The sequence below is a fragment of the Astatotilapia calliptera genome, chromosome 18, assembly GCF_900246225.1.
Source record: "Astatotilapia calliptera chromosome 18, fAstCal1.2, whole genome shotgun sequence".
Taxonomy (NCBI): Eukaryota; Metazoa; Chordata; class Actinopteri; order Cichliformes; family Cichlidae; genus Astatotilapia; species Astatotilapia calliptera.
The window spans coordinates 29,090,363-29,115,413 of NC_039319.1; positions in this window are offsets into that span (position 1 = coordinate 29,090,363).

Sequence of the window (25,051 nt, forward strand, 5' to 3'; positions counted from 1 at the left end):
CTGAAAAACACCGAGACCAAACAAGCTGACATGTATTCTGTGCTGTTGTGTCCCAGGATGTGCATTTGTGAAAATCACGTGGTAGGATTAACTTGTGACAAACTGGAGGAGGCATTTGCACAAATGCAAAGGCGAAAAACAAAACAAAAAAACCCCCTTTGCTATCACTGCTATTACTGGTTGTGGTGGCATTAAACATCAGAGTCGTAATTAAAAAGCCACGTGTACAACCTGATTTTTACTTACTTCTTTTTTTACCAAGTATAGACGTAGACACTCCCTAATTTCATCTTTTGCATACAGATGTTGAGCTTGCTCCCGCCCTTCGACTGCTAAGATAGCCTCTAGCCCAATTCACCCCTGAATTGACTAAGCAGAAGGAAACTAATGGCTGGTTGGATGGGAAAAAGAAAAAGAGAATTTTTGGTTTCTCCATAACAGAAGAACCTGGCATAAAATGAAAGGAGCAGTTGAACTACAAACAAGAAGCAAATGAGTGACTCAAGAAGCACTTCTACTTCTTCTGCTTTGTTCACGTGTGCTACACATGTCTTCACAGCTGCACTGGTAATCTGCCATACCCAGTGGGCTGACCCACTCATGTTGCCCAATCAAATCTCATGATACAACCAGCCCTGCCCTACCTTTCCTGCACCTTGTAGAACAAATTCATTCATGTGGAGGAACTGTTTGATAGCGACGTGCGATACCCCTGATTTCCATTCCGATCTAAAACCAAGTAAAACTCAGGCTGGTGTCGGCGATACGTGGTACAAAAACGTGTTTGGAAAATCTAAATTAAAAGCTGTGTATTTCAGATTATACTTTCATAATGAATACAAGACATCAGACTACTTGTTGTAATTGCTTAATTATGAAGAATTATCATGCAAGAAATAAAAAAGAAACCCTTAAAAGTCAATACCTACATTTTATTTTTAATATTCTATTAACCATCACTCAAAACAAATGTGACTGATTAAAAATAATAATACAGCTGCGAAACATTTTATAGATAGTACTGCAAGTACACTATATATTTTAATGATTCCTAGCCTATGTTAATCTACTTCAAATGCTCTGCTGTACAACCTTACCTGACTAAATCAGGCCAACTGAATTGCTGTCAGGTGATCTCGGGGACACACACATTACTTAAAGCTAAACTCATACATACATACTATTTAACGTAGCATGTATTTATTTCATTACTTATTTTATAAACATATTTACGTATGTAAATTTAAACAAATGGGATAACATAGTTTTAAGGATGCAGGGAATTCCTGACCTTTAAACATCAACACAAAAACCAAGTAACTTTCCAAAGTTTAGCAACAGTGCTACATGTCGCTAACAGCTTGGCATTTTCACCCTCTGTACCAGGATAGTGCCTGCATGCAGCACCAAAGAACTCCATGAGCGACACCTGTCTCACTCCTCTTTACAAGAAAAATCCAACAACAGGAATAGTAGAAATCCCATAAGCAACAAGAGAAGCTAACGAGGAACTGATAAAGGCAAAGGAGAGTAGGAGCTCCACATCATAAACTCCTCATCATAAACTCATCACATTCTGTGTAATGATTTACTTTTGTTTATGTTTGACAAGGTTTGTAGCCTTGGCGCATGTGTCACAAACTGCGTCTTAGCTGTTTATGTAGCTGAAATAGCTCAACTAAGTGAGTGAGCACACGTGACGTATTTATACATTTCATATATCCCCATGGCAGGCGAAAGAAGAAGTAGTTCCTACCAATCATTTAGACAGTCTCAGTAGTAGTAGTAGTAGTAGTAGTAGTATAGTAGTAGTATAGTTACTCTCCACTGTGTTCCTGGAAATGACAAACTACAAATTGATCCAAAATGACTAAAATATTGATATTCTTTTCTATGAGAATTGATTCTAGAACATAAATACCTGGTATCAGCTTGGGCACGTTGAAATTTGGGTAGCCTCACAGGATTTAACCCTTTCAGGCTACTTTGCATAAGTTTTTGTCCTTTGTATTATTTCTACATTGACTCCAGAGAAGCGAAATTTCATCCCTGCTATAAAAATGGCTTCACATTAAGGTTTACTTGGATCCCCTAAGACACAAAGAATCAAACAATTTTTATTTTTTTCTTTGTAGGATTTGTGTAGAATTTTTGAAGGGAGGCTACATTACACACACACACACACACACACACACACACACATGCATATATCACAAACAGCAAAACCAACATTGGATGGTTTGTTGTCATGGCTACTTTTGGCAGAACATAAAGCACCCTTTGTATTCCTTTTTTTTTTCTTTTTTGTGTCCCGTTTGGATCTTTACCCATCAGAATTGTTGTCTTAAGGCCAAGAAAGATGCCAAGCGGATTTATTTTACCAAGTGGATCATCATGGCCTTGCCATATCGGTCCATTTGATTGACCTTTGTATTCCTGAGATTAACCCTAACTAGTAAACTTAAAGCAAGGTGGATCCAAATATGTTTGTGTTTCTTTTTCAGTCTCTTCAACAAGATTTTCTGTTTGCTGCCAATGAACTGTTTCTATCTTACCTCAGTTCCAGTTTCAATTGCAACTGCTGAAATCACAGTGTTTTACAGAACTGAATAACAAGATGCAGAAAAAGAAAAACTAATTTAGTTTGGATGAGATGGGATTGAGACAATAAGAAAAACTAGCAACAACCAGAGAGCGAAAGTACTCAGGAAAGGATAATGAATGGGTGACATACCACAATGTGATTGGCAACCTAGGTGTTAATAACCCAGAATTACCTGAAACAACTGTGGTAACCCTGGTATTTTGCTGGAATTTCCCTCTGTGTTGGTGAAATCTGGTTGGTCCTACCTGATAATGAAGAAACCCACGTAGTTCTGTCTACATATCAAATTAGTATCAACTGCACTTCTTTCCAAAAGCACTTTGTTATAGCATATGTCACAAAATCCAGCCATTTCCTGCTGTTCTTGATGATAGTGTTGATTAACGCCACACCAATTTGGAAAATCCGTGTCTAGTTCTAAGAGAATCTTCCAAAATTCACTTATTGCATAATACCTGACCAACGCAAACATGACATTCTTCAAGATGAATTTGTCAGCTATATGTTCATGCAACTGACAAAAAATGCAAACACATTTGTAAAACATAACCAAAGGTGTTCTGTCTTTTTTTTTTTTTTTTTTGTCCCGTTTGGATCTTTAGCCATCAGAATTGTTGTCCTAACGCCAAGAAAGATGCCAAGCGGATTTATTTTACCAAGTGGATCATCATGGCCTTGCCATATTGGTCCATTTGATTGACCTTTATTATAATTATGAATTTATTTTATTTTCAGTTGCTACAAACGGGACAGGACAGGGAGAAAGAATGAAAGAAAGAGAGGGAGAGAAAGAAAACCAAAGAAGAGAAGAAAACTGTGAGAATGGGGGGAAGAAAGAAAAAAAAAACACCTGGGTCACCTGTATGGAGAAAAAAAACAGAAGAGAAAGCAAACAACAAAGAGCAACATAATAAAAAAAAACAGCACCATCACAATAAACTAGCTAGCAGTAGATATCAGTAGATACTAAATAATAAACGATATTGTGCAGCACGCAAGATAGACAGCGCACAATGTGCTTTGAGGCAGCAGCGAAGAAAGCTGTAGTCCGCGTCTGTGAATACCCATGTGTACACCTGTGTGCATACCTGTGTGGATCAGCATGCTTGCATTCCAAAGGTTTCTCCATGTAACGATCTGCTAGGGAGTGTGGGGGGGCCACAGCCCCGTCCTCCAGGGTATGAAGCAGGTATGGAGGAGATCAAAACTCCAGACATCCAGAGGCCCCCAGAACACAAGAGACCAAGGAAGACCAACAGAGGGGCAGCTGCGCCACTGTCCCAGTAAGAGCTGAGGAGAGTCCCAGATGAGGGCTCACTCAGCAGCCGCGGAGCAGAAGCCAGGGGGAGTTGCAGTGACGCGCCCGTGAGCTCCGCCGGCAGCCAGCCGTGCCTGAGTGACCGAGCCCCAGGCCGAAGGCCGGGGGCACCCCACCTCCGAAGTGGCCCGAGCGAGCCCCAGGCTCCAGGCCCCGATAAGCGGCCGTCAAGGAGTGAGCCGGTGTGTACCCGGACGCCCACCCCCACACACAAAGAACCACCAACGCACCGATACCTGAGGGAGTCCGCCACTGGCAGGGGAAGTGGTGGTGGGTGGAGATAGGCCTCCAAACCTTGGAGGGCCTGAGATGTCCCCAGAGAGGTGGCGTCTGATACCCAACCTGACATATAGACACAGACATACAGGCACACAAAGACAGAAACATCCATTCCCACCCTCATGCTCTCATATGCACTTACTCCACACTCAACCAACGTGGAGACAGACATAAAGAGACGCTGTACACACGATCACACTCCCCAAGTGTACTCTACAAACCGGGTCTAGGTACCCTTGCCCCTGGAGGGGGGAACTGCACCCAGACCCAGGTGGTGTTACCCTTTTGGGGAGAGGCAGACCGCCCCGACTCCGCAGCAGCAGGGAGGCCCCACACTCCAGACCGCAGTCGGACGGCCAACTCCTCCTAGCCCCCCCCCCGCTCCAGCAGGCCGCAGAGAACGGGGGTGAGAGAAGACTCCAAACCTCCCTCCACCCACTCATTGTAGTGTTGATGCATGTGTGTTCTAAGGTGCAATTAAAACCCAGGAGGGCATGGAGCTACCTGCCAGAGAGCAGCAGGTAAGCGCATGGTCCCTCCTGCTAGCCCTCAATGTCTACGTGTATTTAACCTTGAGAGGTGGGCAACGACGCCAGGGGTGAGGTGTACACCCTGATGGTAATTTGGACTCCGTGTATCGTGCCCACCCCCAAGATCCTATATGTATGTGTAATGAGAGTGTGAGTAATGTGAATGCCTAAGTTGTGGGATAAAATTGAGGCAGAGGCAGCCAGAAGGGGACAGGGGGGGGGGGGGGGGGTAGCCTCCTCTGCACCCTGGTGACATACCCCTACTCCAAGGCCCTGCATGTGTGGGTGGTTGTGGTGGAGCGGGAAGAGGGAGGCAGCTGGAGATGGGGAGGGAAGGAAGGGAGGGGCAGGTGACCCCTCCCTTGAGCCAGCTCCCCCGCTGCCCCCAGTAGGCACTCCCATACTCCGCGACCCGCCAGGGAAAGGGGGCCCAGGCCCATCCAGACCGGGACCCAGCGCAGCAGCGCCCCCCGGCCCCACAGAGCCCGCGACAGTCCACCCAACCCCACCACAGAGAAAACTGCACCCACCCCACCATCCACTCATCTTCCAGACTACATGAGACAATAGACGCCCAGGCTGAGATCTTCCTCCACCTCTCCTGTATCTCCCCCTCCTGCAGAGAGAGTTCCTGAGAAGAGGAAAGCTCCTGCAAGGTGTGACAATCTCCCCCACCAGTTGAAGAGCCCCCAGGTGGCTCGACGCACCCTGCGCCAGGGATGGGCCCCCATGCATTTGGCCAAACTGTGGTTGGAGATCACAGCAAGACCAAAACTATTCAGCCATGTGTAATGAACTTGTGAGTTCACATGTACGGAGGAGGAAAATAGTGGAAGGATCTACAGTTTTTTAGGAAAGGAGATATGGGCTATACTCAGGGGTGCACATAAGTGGTCCGCAGGTGCACATGCGGTGTCAAAATAAAAGACGCACACCAGATAAGAAGTTGCAACGCACGTTTGCGTACATGTTTGTTGGCATCAAACAAATGCCAGCTCTCTTCCTGCAACCAGTTTTCCGACAATATTTTGCGGTTCGGACTCCTGACATTTCTTTGAGGGTGGAGGAACACCAAAGTAATTGCTTAAAGGAGCTTGCTTCTTCTACATCTCTGAGAGTTCTAAACAAAAATCTTATGTACGCAAACACGCGTTGCAACTTCTTATCTGGTGCGCGTCTTTTATTTTGACAGCGCATGCGCACCTGCAGACCACTTATGTGCACCCATGGCTATACTTGTTATTGCACATAACAATGTGAGTATGACGGTGAGATTTCAAGACGGAAACAACTACATATTTCTGCTAAAACAACTCTGCTTGTTTTCAAACATCTTCACTGACAGCATGCTAACACAAAGCTAGCCAAAAACCCAGAATGATGTTAAAGCATAGTGTATAGCAACACCAGTCCAGCAGCCAGAGCCTGAACTTCAGCAGGTAACAAAGGCAGTGATGAGCAGTCAGGCTTGCAGCACAGTGGCCATCACTCTGAAGTCTCTAAAGTGGGTAATTAAGTGATCTACTGAATTACTTTTTGTGAAAAATAATGAATAATGTACTTTTTTTTCTTTGAGCAACGGCACCAGCACTGATTAAGAAAGTGGTGAAACAATGAGACAGAGTCAGTTTGCTATCAATCTGTGTTCAGTGTACAACTGGAGTGAAGTTACACACAGTCTGTTTGTGATAAATACAGTAATTAACAGCGATAAATAAGTGAAACTTAACTCCAGATCTGCTGCTGTCTCCATTCACAAAAATTCACATTAACTGCTGCCTCTTGATTGGTGAAAGCATGCTGGTTACTTCACCTTTCAGTGGCGCTACAAAGAACAACGCTGTCATGAAAAATAACTCTCTCTTGTAATCCAAGCATGCTGACACATACCAAAAATACATATCAGTTTAAAGGTGGGTAAGGGGTGAGGGCTGCTTAGGAATAATAAAAACTTATGAACATGATAATATAAATTTTTAGCATTTACTTATTTCCGTGTCTTTCCATGTGTTACAATATTATCATCTGAGGCATGTTTGGAACCATGTTTACTACAGTCATTGGTCTCTGCCTATTTATGAGGGAAATGTTGTGTTTTTTGGTGTTTTTATCTGTTATGTGCATTGTTATTTTCATCAGCTTGTCCCTAACTGTGACTGTTTAGTTTAGTAGTGAACTGGTTTGATCCTTTCATCTTGTTTTGCATTGGAAACAGCTGCCAGCTGTGGCCGAAAGTGATGAAATACCAGCTAAAATAATCATGGGAATAAACAGCTAAAGAAAAAGAGCTCCATAATTTTGCTGCAAATTTGGGTGTTAGCGAATCAGCAGATTCATCGGCACAGATAATCCCTGTCACACTGTCTGACTATTTTTACATTATTATAAAACTGCTAATTATAGTTGCTTTAAGGTTTATTGCTTTTTGCTCATAACCATTGCAGGAAAGGTCCCGAGAGTTAGCCAGGCTTGTGACACTTTATCCCAGGACAATAATATTACATGTCAGCTTTGAAAGGCCCTTTTATTCTAGTTCAAAACCTCAACACAGGACCGTTTTCAAATACACCCACTTCGAAGAACACTTTTGAAAAGATCTTTCTCAGCTGGTCTTGATGGAAGGTCGAGATAAAGATTTTTTTTTACTTCGCGTTTTCCAGTTAACTCATATTATTGTGAACATGGGTCACAAGCCCCCCAACATACTCTGCCACGTTTTTGAACTCCAAGAATTCCCTCACATCCTTGAGGTGATCTGACCTTTAGCAAAGGCACCAAGCAAAGGCTTGGTGTTGCTTGGCTCGCAAGCAACACCAAGCCTTTGCTATTATTGCTCCGGTGCTATGAATCGGCCTCTCCTATTAATAGACGAGCTCTCACAATTGAAAGTCAAAATGAAAAGTTTCAACTCAAAAGCTTTTAAAGATCTATGAATGCCTTTTATGTCCTGCTATACACGCCATATCTTGTTCTTTTCAAATCAGCTCACATGAACTTTTATTTTCGAGAAGACTTCAGTCAACCTTTAAATTTACTTTAGTAATAAAGTGATGTGACTTGAAGGAGCCCTGCGGTAGATGAATGACCTTCGGAGAGCAACCTGTGTCTGACACAGCTGGGTAGGACCTGTCATGTGGCTACCCTGAACTTGTTCCCACTCAAAGACCAGCATTTTCGGATGCCGTTTCTCTTCTATTTCACACTACCGAGAACATAGCTGGTTAAACTCTTAGATAAAAACTCTTTTGTTCGCCACATCAAAGCACACATACTGTTGACTGGAGCTACTCTGTGCATCTCGCCTCTCTGTTAAAGCTCTGTGACAGACTTAATGCAGGACTGAAAGCCTAAAGATGAATGCCAAGCTGTACTGTGCGGAGAGGGTGAACGCAGAACTCAATGCATGACTGAAAGCCGAAAACTCAGTGTAAGGCTGAATAATGTAAAAGTACATACAGGGCTGAATAGCACACTTGTACCAGCAACCTGCAGTCGTCTTGACAGTATGCCTCTTTTATTCTAGAAAAAACCTCCTACCCCTGCTGCCAATTCACTAGTCGTTGCTGTGCTGTGCTTAAATAATAATTCTTTAAAAAGCCTCATATTTTCTTTATGAGTATTTCTGAATAGTATGCAGCTGGGAAAATAGAGGCAGATAGGCCAAGTTCAATAAATGTAAGACAAATACACACAATCTATGAACCTCCAACCGTTTCTGCACATTAAAGATTCATTTAGAATATTAACTCCTAATTAAATTACATAAAATATAATGTGGGTACTTAAATGGTCCACCGCACACACAAGTATTACTGTCAGACATGCCTCTAACCATATAGGCTGACTCCTTGTGCCCTGTAGCCCAGGACAGGGCCTCACTCCAGGGGACAGTAGTCAGCTTTGTTCCTATATCGTGCCTTACATTCCCAAGGCCTTCCCTGGTTCGCTCGCTTACATGCCTTCTCTGTGGGCAAGCAGGCCAGCCAGCCTGCCAGCCAGAGACCCAGCATCCATCCATATAGCCAGTCAGCCATCCATCCATTCATACACAGAGTGGCTGACTTCTTGTGCCCTCCTCCCCACCCCAGAACAAGGCTTCTCTCTGGGGGACAGTAGTCTGCTTTGTTCCCCTCCTCATGCCTCACATTCCCTAGTCCTGCCCTGGGTCCCCCCTCAAGGCACAGGGCACTGGGAGGGGCAGGAGTCTCTGTACACCCCCATTTCCCTTTCTCTTTCTGATAGTATCGCTCTTTCAAACCCCACCACACCATCACATCTTTTTTCCTTTTTTTAAGGCTTCTCCAAGCTTTTACTGATGCCCTTTCTCTCCTTTCTTGTGGCCGGTCATAAAACTGACGGTTAACAGCCTTCCCTCTTCTCTCTCAGTCTCTTACATCAATTCTGTCCATTCCCCTCCCACACACTCACTCACACACACTCTCCATCATCTCCTCTATTCCCAAAGCGCTATAATTTCTGACTCAGTTTTGTTGGCTGGATTGATATAAGGAGGCACGTACAATGCATAATTCTACCTATACAATTATACTTCTCTCTGAAACTTTTCAAGCTAATTGTCTCTGTGTTCTAAAACACACGTTTCCAACCAAACTACAGCTATCAAGCCTTCTGTGATGCAACCTGACCCCCCGAGCTGGTCCAGGATCAGCACCATCCACCAGCTCACCTCTTTTTAGCTGCTTGCTCAACACGAAACACAAAAACCTGATCCAGTGCCAGCGGCTGTCTGTACCTACAGCCCACTCCTATTCAGCAAGGAGAAGGGTGGGGGCGTAGGCCATAATTAAAGATGGCGGCCTTGCTGTTGCACAATGGCTCTGCACAGAGCGAGCTTTTATTGCATGTATTTTTCTCAACAGGAGAGTGGGCAGTCTACCCTCTGTGAACATTTAATTGGTTTAACAGCTGGAGAGGAGGAGGAAGAGAGACAGGAGGGTGTGTGTGTGTGTGTGTGTGTGTGTGTGTGTGTGTGTGTGTGTGTGTGTGTGTGTGTGTGTGTGTGTGTGTGTGTGTGTGTGTGTTGGGGGGGGACCAATGGAGAGGACACAAAGACTTAGAGGAAAAAAAGTGTGAGTCACCAGGACTTAAATTTTGCTTTGTCTGATGTTGATAAATTTATCAGTGTTAGATGGACTTAAGATACCATGCGTCAGAGTGGAATTTAATCATTTTCAGGTTCCTGTCACTCTACATCTGTACACTGTGTTCTTTAGCATGCGTCCAAATTCTGATTAGGAATGCGTTGCATGATTTGCTAGGGGAAAATGTGCCAGGCGTGGGCTTGTTGGCAGGTAACATTTTCCCTTCAGCATTATTGTTATTATTATTCAAAAAAATATGCTGCTATTAAAAATAGAGGTGTTTTTTTCATTTGTTTGAGGCTTTCAAAGAAAGCCTACAGCACACCACCTCCAACCCACTTCAATATGTGTGTGTGTATGTGTGGGGAGAGAGCAAGCGTGGGGAGTTCATGAATGTGGATGCTGACAAGTGTCTTTGTCTGGCCTTTGCTAATAAATGAAAAAGTGGAGCAGAGCCTTGGGGCAAGGTGAAGCCACAGCGTTCCTCTGGAGGCTTCAGCTAATGGAGATCCACTGTTGGGTCGAAGGAGTGGCTCTCGAGGGGTATAGTTAGGGATTAAAAATGTAATCCTGAGCACATTACCACGGAGGGGCTGGAAACTGCAATCTGGGGTGTAAGTGTTGAGTTTAGGGAGCATGAGAGCATTACTGTAGGGAGGAGATGTTCCATATGGAGCTTACTGAGGTAGCGGAGGGCAGTGGGTTGGCAGATACATACTATCTCGATGTCAACTGCCTTCTTGTGTGCTTTCTTTTTGGGCCACTGAGGGGCTGAATCACAGGCAGGTAGGCCATGAAGCACGACTTTGACAGGCTTTGTTTTAGTTTGAAGCATCAATGAACACTCCAAGACAATTAAACTTGTGTCACTATTTTTTAAAGGCAGCAGATGATACAACATTATAATATGACATGGTGAAATAGGTCTTATTTAGCAAGTTAATGTCACCAAATGTTGAAAAAGTGGTAAAGGGGAGGATTTTGGTACTCACTGTGTTAAAAAAACAACAACTGAGGGACAAACTTCATACAGTTGCTTGCTACAAAACTTCAAGGAACGCTGTGAGGAGGTCACATTATTAATTCTTGATGATGTGAGGGGGGACTGCACCTGCGAATCGACAGAAGAATGTAGCGATGCTGATGCTCAGTTTTTCCTGTATGAGTTGGGGAAGGCCACGGAGCGGTAAGATGTGAGAAAGGAGGCTCCAGTGAAAGAAATAGCACCGCTTCATTCAACTGTGAGACCCGAGCCCAAATAAGGATATATTAAAAATCTGTTTGTAATGTACAAGCACATGTACAGGTCTCTACACAAATTTACAGCCCCGGGCTAATTACTGGGCCTCAATGTAACTGTGGGTAGCTTTATCAAGGCCAAGATATGTATATATTCATGTTGTAAAAGCTATGTATGCAAGAGGTCAGCACTGTTGCTTCACATGGTGGATGGTTTCTGTGAACGAATCTTCGTGGGGCTTTTGTCCTCCTTGTGCCCGGTGGGTTTTATCTGGTTTTGGAATTCAAAGACACGATGTTACTTTGAGAAGTGAAGTAAATTAATGTGTGCATTTCACCAAGTTCATCAAAAGGTGCATTTTATATTGTTACATTAAGGTGCTGAATTGCCACAAGAAGTTGAAGGTTGGTCTCCATATTGTACAAAAACAAGGCTGCAAGTAAGTACTCCAAGTCAAAGGTATGGCCTTAAAGAGTGCTGTCCCAGGTATAAGCTACTAAATTTATTTTCTGAGTATATTTGAAAGCTTAACTATGGTGTAAACCCCTTACGTGTAGTTGTGGACGCCATGTACATGGTATAATAACTACTACGTGCCAATTGCCGTAGAAGATGTACTAGGTATACAAGAGATAGCTAATAACCTGTTTTTGTCATTTCAGGTGGGAGGGGTAACTAACATCAGTCCAGCTGATATGCACTTAAACACGGGTGTCTAGTGTGATTAAGTGTAGCTAATGTTGTGACAAAAGGGATGTTGTCCAGTAGCATTTTGTGGAAGAAATCCCTCTGACATGGCTTCTTGCATGGATACAAACCTCAGGCACTGTTTGCATGAATTTTAACCATCCAAGAGTCTTGGATGCGTCATCTTTAGATGACAGTTCCTTATGTCATGGCCTGTATTACTACAGTTATGAGAGGGCTAAAGTCCATCACAACTGACATAGTGCTAAGAGTCAGTGTACTCCCTGTCAGTCACAGAACTAAAACAGATAGACAACCACTCCCATCCACACCTCTGATCATTACCAGAGGAAACCCACATGGGCTGGGGATGAACACCCAACTACAAACAAAGAGACCGAGTGGAGAAATGGACTGTTGTCACTGGAATGTCATACTCCTATCGAACCAAACAAAAGATTAACCACAACTTCAAGAAAAATAATTAAAAATACATGTATATACACTCAACAAAAATATAAACGCAACACTTTTGTTTTTGCTCCCATTCCCCATGGGATGGACGTAGAGACCTAAAATTCATTCCAGATACACAATATAACCATCCCTCCCAAACAGTGGTCATAAATCAGTCCAAATGTGTGGTAGTGGGCACATCTGCCATATTGAGATAATCCATCCCACCTCACAGGTGTGCCACATCAGGATGCTGATCTGACATCATGAGTAGTGCACAGGTGTACCTCAGACTGCCCACAACAAAAGGCCACCCTGGAATGTGCAGTTTTGTCTCACAGCAAAATGCCACAGATGCCACAAGCAATGAGGGAGCGTGCAATTGGCATGCTGACAGCAGGAATGTCAACCAAATCTGTCGCCCGTGCATTGAATGTTCATTTCTCAACCATAAGCCGTCTCCACAGGCGTTTCAGAGAATATGGCAGCACATCCAACCGGCCTCACAACCGCAGACCTCGTGTAACCACACCAGCCCAGGACCTCCACATCCAGCAGGTTCACCTCCAAGATCGTCTGAGACCAGCCACCCAGACAGCTGCTGGAACAATTGGTTTGCACAACCAAACAATTTCTGCACAAACTGTCAGAAACCGTCTCAGGGACGCTCAACTGCATGCCCGTCGTCCTCATCGGGGTCTTGACCTGACTCCAGTTCGTCGCCGTAACAGACTTGTGTGGGCAAATGCTCACATCCGATGGCGTCTGGCACGTTGGAGAGGTGTGCGCTTCACGGATGAATCATGGTTCACATTGTTCAGGGCAGATGGCAGCTGAGAATGTCCCAGTTCTTGAATGGCCAGCATACTCACCGGACATGTCACCCATTGAGCATGTTCGGGATGTGCTTGACCGGCGTATACGACAGCGTGTACCAGTTCCCACGAATATCCAACAACCTCGCACAGCCATTGAAGTGGAGTGGACCAACATTCCACAGGCCACAATTGACAATCTGATAGACTCCATGCGACGATGTGTTGCACTGCATGAGGCAAATGGTGGTCACACCAGATACTGACCGGTTCTGGGTCCCCAGACCCCCAATAGCGCAAAAAACTGCACATTCCAGGGTGGCCTTTTGTTGTGGGCAGTCTGAGGTACACCTGTGCACTACTCATGATGTCAGATCAGCATCCTGATGTGGCACACCTGTGAGGTGGGATGGATTATCTCAATATAGCAGATGTGCCCACTACCACACATTTGGACTGATTTGTGACCACTGTTTGGGAGGGATGGTTATATTGTGTATCTGGAATGAATTTTAGGTCTCTACGTCTATCCCATGGGGAATGGGAGCAGTAACAAAGGTGTTGCGTTTATATTTTTGTTGAGTGTAGAAATGCAAAATGTATAACTCGTAATTCAAAATATTATTACATTAAATCTACTCTTTTAAAAAAAGAAGGAGAAAGAAGCAGATAACCATTCAGACACAAGGATTCATCTGTTCTGTACTACCTCCACATTCCCTTAAATGTGAGTAGTGTATACATCATGATATACCCATACTGTCACTATCAAATACTAGCTTAAGTAGAGGTCTAATGGGCAAGGTGGGAGGGTATATAGATGGCGGGATAGATGGTAAACATGTGTTACAAGCTGAAGGAGGGGGGATTTCCCACAGCTCCACTCCAGAGACAGGGAAGCTTATTTCACACTTCATTTCATTCTAATATCTAGAACAACAGCATGGGAAAACACACTTTCACAGACACACTCGCATATACAAACAAACAACTCCAATAATGTATGCCAAATCCTGCCAAACCCACACACAAGCGCACGAAGCTGTAAACAGCTGGGGTTTTTACACGTGAACGTGGATAAATGCACATGACGGTCTGTCACCCACGCATTTAAAAGGATTTGGAACAAAGGAACAATCGAAGGATGGAGGAACAAAATATGCCTGAAAACAATAAAACATATGATCAGGTCTTAGTGAGAGTGTGAGTATTTTAAAGACTTACCGATCTGAACATTAAAATATTGTTTCTGCAGGCTGACCAAATATTAGTAATACACAGCTTATGATCTGTAAATGGGTCCATTTTTACTATAGTTAACAAATCTATAGCAACATTATCTTACAGCTACATTTTCATTAATATGTGCCGGTACAGAAAGCACAAGTCTGTCAATGATTTTCTGTATTTATAGAGAGCAACATGCAGGATGATAGGATGACAGAGAGAGGAGGGCTGAAGGTAAAAGATGAAGCAACGATCATCAGTAAAGTGTGAGACTTCAGTATTTTCACTGAACACACTGCAATGACAGTAGGTGATTTCAGGAGGTGCACGAGGATAAACAGCAGTGGCAGCACTTCCAAAACAAAAATTTGTATTTATTTGCCAGTTTGAAATCCTTTAAACTGTTCGTCACTACAGTGCGCCCAGAAAGTATTCATAACACTTCACTTGTTCTGCATTTTGTCATGTTACAGCCTTATTTCAAAATGGTTTAAATTCATTTTTTGCCAGAATACTCCTTGATGACAATGTGAAATTTATTTATTTAAAAGAAAGTATATATATAACATGTACATAAGCACTCACAGCCTTTGCCGTGACACTCAAAACTGAGCTCAAGTCTATCCTGCTCCCACTGATCATCTTTCAGATGTTTCGACTAACTCTACTTCATTGAAATCCACGTGTGAGCAGACTTTCACTGGCCAATCTGAACGATCCCGATGGTCATTCTGACAGAGTTCCAGCATTGCTCTGTGAAGAGAGGAGAATCTTCCAGAAGTACGACCATTTCTGCACTGTTCCACTCCAGCAAGCCTATATGGTGCTGTGGCCAGACGGATTTCACTCCTTAGTAAAAGGCACCTGAGTTTGCCAAAAGTCACTTGAAGGACTTTCAAAACATGAGAAACAAAGATCAAACTCACTGGTCTGAACGTCCAGAGGAAACCAAGCCCCACTCATGACTTGGCCAATGCCATCCATACACTCTCAAGTTCAATGTGCTCCAACGGAAAAGTTGGAAAAAGCAGAAAAAAACGGTATTAGTTTTGCTTGTTAGCAAGGTAGAGACATTAATGCATCACAGCAGTGCAGTGCTTGTTTTCTGCATTTAAGAACACTGCTGCAGCACGTTCATGGATTGAGCCTGGTCAGTGCTCTGTGTATCATTTATTTAGCCAGTCACAACAACAACCGTGCAGACTTTCATACTGTTGACATGCACTGCCACCAACTTGGGTTGTTAAGTTGTGGTTGTTTTGACTGCTGTGACTTGAGCAGAAGTGTAACTTGAGGAACCATTCCACATGAACATTCTTACCGGAAGTATGAAATTCCAACGAATAACTTGTACAGTATTTCCCAGAGAGAAAAAGTTATGTAACACTCAGAGATAAAGGAGGATGTAAGAATTAGAGGAATGGAGAGGAAATGAGACATTGTTTTCAAAGATAAGGACTTTTAAAGTTTACATGCATTCTCCTTCTTCATTTCAGATATTGGATTTATTGCTGAATTATTCTTATGCAAGATGAGCAGAACAACAACTAACTATAACCATTTTGTGCTACTCAAAGGTTCCATGAAAATACCATACTAGGCAGTTTGGTGCTGATTATATTCACTCAGTAAATTCTACCTTTCGTATTTTTGCTTTTCAGTGTCCGGGGGTTGGAAATAAGCCATATACAGTGGGGCAAAAAAGTATTTAGTCAGCCACCGATTGTGCAAGTTCCCCCACCTAAAATGATGACAGAGGTCAGTAATTTGCACCAGAGGTACACTTCAACTGTGAGAGACAGAATGTGAAAAAAAATCCATGAATTCACATAGTAGGATTTGTAAAGAATTTATTCGTAAATTAGGGTGGAAAATAAGTATTTGGTCACCTCAAACAAGGAAAATCTCTGGCTCTCACAGACCTGTAACGTCTTCTGTAAGAAGCTTTTCTGTTACCTGTATGAATGGCACCTGTTTGAACTCATCATCTGTATAAAAGACACCTGTCCACAGCCTCAAACAGTCAGACTCCAAACTCCGCCATGGCCAAGACCAAAGAGCTTTCGAAGGACACCAGGAAAAGTCTTGTAGACCTGCACCAGACTGGGAAGAGTGAATCTACAATAGGCAAGCAGCTTGGTGTGAAAAAATCAACTGTGGGAGCAATCATCAGAAAATGGAAGACATACAAGACCACTGATAATCTCCCTCGATCTGGGGCTCCACGCAAGATCTCATCCCGTGGGGTCAAAATGATCATGAGAACGGTGAGCAAAGATCCCAGAACCACACGGGGGGACCTGGTGAATGACCTGCAGAGAGCTGGGACCAAAGTAACAAAGGTCACCATCAGTAACACACTACAACGGCAGGGAATCAAATCCCGCAGTGCCAGACGTGTTCCGCTGCTGAAGCCAGTGCATGTCCAGGCCCGTCTGAAGTTTGCCAGAGAGCACATGGATGATACAGCAGAGGATTGGGAGAATGTCATGTGGTCAGATGAAACCAAAGTAGAACTCTTTGGTATAAACTCAACTCGTCGTGTTTGGAGGAAGAAGAATACTGAGTTGCTTCCCAAGAACACCATACCTACTGTGAAGCATGGGGGTGGAAACATCATGCTATGGGGCTGTTTTTCTGCCAAGGGGACAGGACGACTGATCCGTGTTAAGGACAGAATGAATGGGGCCATGTATCGTGAGATTTTGAGCCAAAACCTCCTTCCATCAGTGAGAACTTTGAAGATGAAACGAGGCTGGGTCTTCCAACATGACAATGATCCAAAACACACCGCCCAGGCAACAAAGGAGCATTTGAAAGTCCTGGAGTGGCCTAGCCAGTCTCCAGACCTCAACCCCATAGAAAATCTGTGGCGGGAGTTGAAAGTCCGTGTTGCTCGGCGACAGCCCCAAAACATCACTGCTCTCGAGAAGATCTGCATGGAGGAATGGGCCAAAATACCAGCTACTGTGTGTGCAAACCTGGTAAAGACCTATAGTAAACGTTTGACCTCTGTTATTGCCAACAAAGGTTATGTTACAAAGTATTGAGTTGTATTTTTGTTATTGACCAAATACTTATTTTCCACCCTGATTTACGAATAAATTCTTTACAAATCCTACCATGTGGATTCATGGATTTTTTTTTCACATTCTGTCTCTCACAGTTGAAGTGTACCTCTGGTGCAAATTACTGACCTCTGTCATCATTTTAGGTGGGGGAACTTGCACAATCGGTGGCTGACTAAATACTTTTTTGCCCCACTGTAGCTCATATGTCTTCTTGAATTCATTTGGCTAAATCCACCAGTAGCAGTGAATAGTGGAGTCACAGCACAGGTCATCTGAACACAAATAAAATTTATGTGACATAAATTATGTTTCCTCACATTGTCCTGCTACACACCAATTTTAGGATTCCCCCTCCCACCATATCCCACTTTAACCACTGATGATGGAGCACATTTTTAAGGACTAAGCATATGATTGAGAGCCTTAGATGAAAAATGTGAGCATCAAAAACTTTTAGCATTCATGCTACCTGTTTTACAAGACGGTGCTGTTAATAGATTTTCTTTCATGATAGCAGGGAAAGCACAGGTGGAATTAACAATGGCTCAGTTCCATTAAGCGTCTCAAGAAGCCATGGCAGTGATCCATCATGCACAAAAGCAGCATCTTGTCTATGAATGCAGACATCACTGGCACACCTGTGCGTTCCTTATTGTCACTATTCAAAATGTCTAATTTGTAAAAAAATAAAAAATAAAAAATAGAGACATATGATAAGAACTGTAGCTGGATACTTGTTGCGCAGCATCCCGGTGAAACAGAAGAGCATATTCTGCTATTCAACCTAAAAAACAAAACAAAAGCAGCTAATTTAGACATAAGGGTTTATAAGGGTTGAGTTAAAAGTGGAAACAAAAATGTGAAGATTGAAATAATGTGTGATTTCAATTCAATTTAATTTAATTTAACTAGAGTTTTTCAGAGATTCCTTGCTTCTGTACAGCAAACTTTTTGATCATCAAAGTCTATCACAAAGATCAGCCAAATAATAAGGTGTTAGCACTGAAAAGTAGTAATTTTGTTTGTTGTTGAACAGAATTTGTTAACATAAAATCAGAATCTTAGATATTTCTTTAACAATTTATTATGTTTCAGAAAAACACATTTCATTTTTGCTTAAGTAAGTTCGCTTTTACCAGGTAATATTTATAAGATATAAATTGCTTGGATTACTTAAATGATCTTAAATATCTGTGTGGAAGGGGTGTGGTCTCTGGCCCGCTGCAGTGGTACAGCGAGCTCTCAGGGCAGCGTCGAGGTGGCAGGGGAAACAGGTGTGGGCCAGAATGAATCACTCTCTCTGTTTGACTTATGTGACGGTGATGGCGGAGATGTGAGAGAGGAGTGTGTGAGGGGTGGCGAGAGCAGGAGCCACTCCTGGAGTTAACTGTGCTGTCAGAGCTAAAAGAAAGAGTTGTGAGACAGAAATCCCGTGTGTGTGTCGTGCTCTTGCCCGACGACAAAAACGTAGCCTTGATGTTGTGGATGACAGATTTGTCAGGGTCCAGCTGGAAACTCCACTGCACTATTCCTTATTGACTAGTTTCTTCTGGAACACATGCTTTGTTGTTGTAGCATCACTCAGTTGTTAATATGACGTAACATCGTTCATGTTTATTGTTTTTTAACTTTATTGCTATGTTTGGTTTTATTATTATGTGCATATTAGTATTGTACAGCACTTTGGTCTACCAGGTGTGTTTTTAAAGTGCTATATAAATAAATAAATGATGATGATGATGATGTTTAAGTCCTGTGTGGAGGTACCATAGTCTGTACATCCTCTGCAGTCATGGCCAAAACCTTTTGGCAGTGGCACCACTGACTAAACTGATTTTTTTTCAGTGATTTCCCTACAATTGTTCTTCACTATATCATGTAAACATGTAAAAAAAAAAAAATCTAAATAAAAACTAAAACGGTAGCATGCATGAAAAACAAATATGCCTTGATTCATGCTGAGTGCTCAGCCTTTTCAGCAAAAACGCTACATCTAGATGAACAAACTCATCTTTCTGGCATGCAAAACAAACTTTGTGCCACTGCCAAAGCTTTTGGCCACAGTTGTAGGTAGCACTTGAGGCTGGCTCCAAAAGCAAGTCAATACTCACAGACTTCCATATTAAGATGCCCAAATTTACAGCATTGTAAAAGCATATTTACAGCCGGGTACAAAAAACTGTTTCAGCCTTTATGGATAGTTTCCTTCTGGTAACTCTGAACAAGCAACTGCACAAATGAGCCACTCCACATGTCTTTATATTTTGCCATGAAAAGAGGAAATAGGTAGAGCAATTGTTGAAACACTTGCAAACATACATGGAAAAGCTCAATATTTTGTGTGTTTATTCTTCAACATAGCCTGAACTCACTTACAGGAAAGAATCCTTGTTTCTTGACGTAGTCTTTGGCAATTGAAGGATATTAAAAGCTTTCTTTGGATGTTGGCTGCCTTTTTTTGTGTTCTCAAGATGATCCCACACTGCTTCAGTAATGTTGAAGACACCATTGTGTGTTTTGCTATCCAGGTATGCTTTTACTGCATTGGCAGTGTGTCTGGGATCTTTGTCATACTGAAAAATTATGTTGTTGCCAATAAGAGGCTTCCCAGATAGTATTGTATGGTTGATCAAAATCTGATGCTGCTTTTCTGCATTAATTTGAACAGTGTTGAAAAGATCCCCAACGCCAATGCCTGAAATGCAACCCAAACCCATGAGAGAGTCTCCACCGTGTTTTACAGATGGCTGTAGACTCTCACTTTTGTGCCTCTTTCTTTGCCTCCTCTGTACCTATTAACAATGGTTTCAACCGTAAGACCTTTTGTTGCTGATTTTCTGTCCATTTCTTCTTTAATTCAGAGGTTCCAAAAACATAGTGTAACTCTATTATATGTATTATTTGCCTGCAATCTATACATATTTCTCTTCCTGAGCACACTCAGCCTGTACCCTGGGTTTCCATCAAGCAATCTAGAAAACAAAAACAAGGAAAGTAGAAAGGACATCTTGCTTCCTACAGATACACTTCAGCACTCATCTGTAAAGAGTGAATTTTTCTTTGAAATGCCTCATATGATAATTGGCCTGGATGTGGGGAGTTTTGCATGGCTTGGGTTGGGTTGGTTTGGGTTGACTGAACAAACTCTTTTTAAAAAGTATATATATAATATACAAATAAACTGGTCTGCATTTCATATAGCTGTTTTTATGTCTTTTAAAAAATTTGTGTGTGTGTTACAGCATGCACTGTATGTGTAGATCATATTTGGACCATTTTACCTTTTTTGCCAATGCAGTTATACTTTGTTTAACATTTTTCACATGGGGAAGGTGCTAATGAGAAGAGCTTATGGTGGTGCATATTTACAAGAAGAAAGCAGTTTTTTATTTCAAATGACAGGGTTTCAACTTCATGTAGAAATTTTAATCTATTTACTCAACCTTAAAAGCTATAACAAAAATGTCTGATTATATCGTTGTCATCCTGGAGCAGATGTTACATTTGTTTAATGCGAGATTCTAAATGAGACTTTAAATGGACTTTGCTCTTCATATGTGCTGAGAGAAAACTGCTGACATCCCTAAAAGGCACTTTTAGTTGACAAAGATTTTAGTAGCAACACCTGTATGGCTAAATGCTCTTTGTTGCGGTTATCAATTATCAGTAGAGTGTATTTGAACACTTACATAAACACATTCTGCTCTGTTCCAGCATCTTAAGGTTCAGTCTCTCATAGCCAAAATAATGTCTTTGAGCACCACCTTGATTAACTGATTGGCACCTTTTGCTGGCTCGTGGGCTCAGTTAATAGGTTGATCCGTTAATTAACACTGTGTCTTTCAATCATGCTGCACCAGCACGTGTGGTTTACCCTGAATGTGCTTTCATTTAATTATTTCCATAACTTTGTTCAGCATTTTGTGGTTATGCCTCTGCAGAGATGCTTAAACAGAAAGTTTCTAGTCAAAATCAGTAAAGCTTAAGATCTTTTTAATCGGTCAAGTCGCAGTGCAGGGCTGACCAACGGATCAACTCCTAGAAATAGCATCATCGTTGATTATATCATTACATCATCTTTTCTTTTAAGTCTGTTCATTTAAAAATATAATTAAAGTTTTATATAAAGGCTTTCATATAAATCAGTTTGGCTGTCTGTGAGTGTGGTGACACGGTGACTTTTTTTGACCCAATTATGGTAATATAGGTCCAGGTTCTGGACTCTTTCCCTTCCACCAGTGAAACTTACATTAGATATTAAGTAAGGAAAATAATGTGGCTGGAAATTACTGTACTCTAAACAGTAAGGGTGGCACAGCAAGCGGTCATATTAATTGATATAAGGTCGCCTCTTTTTATGTTTTTCTTGTCTTGTTTTTCTCATGAAGTGATTCCCCTAACTAAAAGCAGTCCCTTTCATTTAAAGTCAAGCTTACATCTCAACAAACCTACAGCAGCTAATGCAATGTCTCTAATGAGCACTGAAGTTATGCTTTGCTGCACAAAATTCATTTGCTGCTTTAACTCCAACACAAAACCTCCCACTTGGGTTTCTTTAGGTTCATGTAGATATCGCTTCATTTGGCACTAAACTTGCCACACCGTGGACTCACACAGAGTGTGCGTAGTCATGCATACAGTATATGTTTGTGTTTTTGGGGAGGGGGCAAGGAACATATGGCGCCATCGTCACTGAGTGTAGCGGTCCAGATCACCACAGCCCCTACCTCCTCCACAGCGGCACACTGTTGTTTATGCTCAATCACACACACAGGGACACACTCTCATGAAATGATAGCTAGAGGCCCCTTTTTGAGTGTGTGACAGTGAGTTGAGTGTGTGACAGTTAGATGATGAGAGGTATGGGCAGGTAGATGGGATGATGATGATGATTGTTGGAGATGATAAGAATAAAATGGTGAGCTGGATGAGGGAGAAAAGGGTGGCTCGGGGCAACAGCGATCGAAGCTGTAGCTGAGCTGAAGAAAAGACAAGTATAAACTTGGATTTACTCCTGTGAAGACTTATGATATATGTCTGCAACATGAGCTGCTGTGCACTAGCCCAAAAACTTATTAATTAATTAATAATTAAAAAATAAATCATCTTTTTGCATTGCTTGGAATAATGATAAAGATCCTAAAAGGTGGTCAGATTAAAACAGATATTTTTTTATGTTTTCAAGCTAATATTGATACATAAACAACCTTACCTACAGACATGTATTCTACAGACTTTCTTTTTTTAACTTACTTTTATTCATCCACATAATACATCACCAAACAAAGAGCAAAATATACAAATAAACATGTAAATCCCAAAATTCCAAATCTCAGTTACAAACATCCATTAAACCTTCTTTTCAAATAAATGTATGTATAAATTAATGATCCTCATTTGTGTTGTTTTTTATGAATACCAGTGTTGGTCAAGTTACTTGAAACTAGCAGACTTGCTGCTATATTCTGCACCAATGGAGACAGACTATGGAAAATGACTCGCAATGATGGAGGCAGGAGAAAATGAAAGTGTGTACTAAAGGTTGCAGATGTCTAAGGAGCTTGGAAAGAAAAGCGTCTGGACTTCTTTAAGTTGCTTGAAGACGTTTCACCTCTCATCTGAGAAGCTTCTTCAGTTCTAGGGTCACAAGGTGGCCCAGATTTAAACCCTGTGGGAGTGTCCCCCCCAAGAGGGACAAAAGGACCCCCTAATGATCCTCTACCTAATCACATGAGCCAAGGTGTGAAAATAGGTGTAGGTCACAATCAGCCAAGGTTTCGGGTGAGCTCATTGTGAAACCTGACCCCACCCTATCATGTGATTTCCTGAGGTCAGATGGCCCAGGATGTGAATGGGCATTAAGGCATCTGGGAAGGGATCTCAAAACTGGATTATAGATGGCAGACAGTTGGTGTCGTAAACCACCGCCTCTGTTCAAAGATTGTCGCTCACAGTGGACATAAATGTTTTTATGTCCACTGTGACTACGATGACCTTGATGACTGAGAACCTTCACAGACATAAAGGTTGCAGATAAAATGTAAAGCCTCAGTCGGAGATAAGGGGTGTCGCAACAGTGGTTATCAACTTTCTCTACTTCTCTGTGTGCTCATGTAAAATAACAGTGCTTCAAATGTCATATGACTCCACACAGCATGATGCCTGTGAGTGCCACCTCATCCAATCAGAGGTGTTTTCAGACAACGACCTGCTCCCAGCCACGTTAGCTGTAGCAGAAGTCACTGTTGGTTTAGCACAGGAAAAAAACAGCTAAAAAATAATGATGAATATATTTTCTTGATTTCAGAATTTTCAACTCAGTTGTATTAGTGTGATGTTTTTGGATTTATATATTGTTACTTCCTGTTTTATTTTATAATCTGCTCTCAGTTTTACTTCCTGTTGTTTTTTGTGTTTTTTCCTGCGTTAAATTTCCCCCTAAATATAAGAGATGGTGATGAGATGAAAAGTATTTGTAATCAGATTCATGAAATTAGTTGAGTTTTTAGTTTTCTTAGTAGATGTTTTGTGTTCCCATATATATGACCTTTATCTTCTGATCTAAGATTTTAAATGGGAGGGACCAGGATGGGCAGGATTAGAAAAAGGTACATCTGAGGGACAGCTCAGATTGAGCAGTATGGAGAAAAAGTAAGAGAAGCAAGGCTGAGATGGTTTGGACCATGTGCAGAGGAGAGAAAGTGTATGTACTGGGAAAAGACTATTAAAAATGGAGCTGCCAGGTGGGAGGAAAAGAGAAAGTCCAGAGAAGGAGGGCTGGTGTGACAGAAGAGGATGCAAGGATTTGGGAGGATGGAGGCACTGTGCCGAACCCTAAAGACGGAGAGGGCCTTAGTATAGACAGCAGAATGTGCATGCAGGGCAGTAAAAACTGTGGCTTCTATTATAATCATTAATTCACAGCAGGGCTCAATGACAATGAGACAATGTCTCATGTGAGCTGAAGATATAAACAATGTAAATGTACACACACAAGTTTGTGTGTCCTCTTACGCAAGACGAAGCAGCTACGCATGTGAAGCATGCACACACACACACACAAATGATTTCACTCCCTGTCAGATGTCATTTGCCAGATGACCAAACAGAGAAAATAAATTTCACACTTCTGATTGGTAAATTAGCCTGTGTTTATATGTGTTCATTTCTCTGTCTTTAGAAACCCATGATGCCTTGTGGCAGACTAGCTTCCTGAGTCCCCAGCTTCATTGTTATGGCTAGATGTAAATTAAAGTGAAATGAGGGCAATCAACTGATTGTACACGCAACGTTGAGTTCATCTGAGTTGATCTGTGAAAACAGCAGGGAGTTTTTCCAAAGTTTTGACAGAGTAACCCTGATGATGTCATCAAGGCAAACCTGGAGCCTATGTAGAGCATCGTATATTTCCCTGAGAGCTGCTATGGAAAATTTCCTATTCAAATTTCACAAGGAATATACAGTGGGATGCAAAAGTTTGGGCAACATTGTTAATAGTCATTATTTTCCTGTATAAATCGTTGGTTGTTACAATAAAAAATGTCAGTTAAATATATCATATACAGTGGGGCAAAAAAGTATTTAGTCAGCCACCGATTGTGCAAGTTCCCCCACCTAAAATGATGACAGAGGTCAGTAATTTGCACCAGAGGTACACTTCAACTGTGAGAGACAGAATGTGAAAAAAAAATCCATGAATCCACATGGTAGGATTTGTAAAG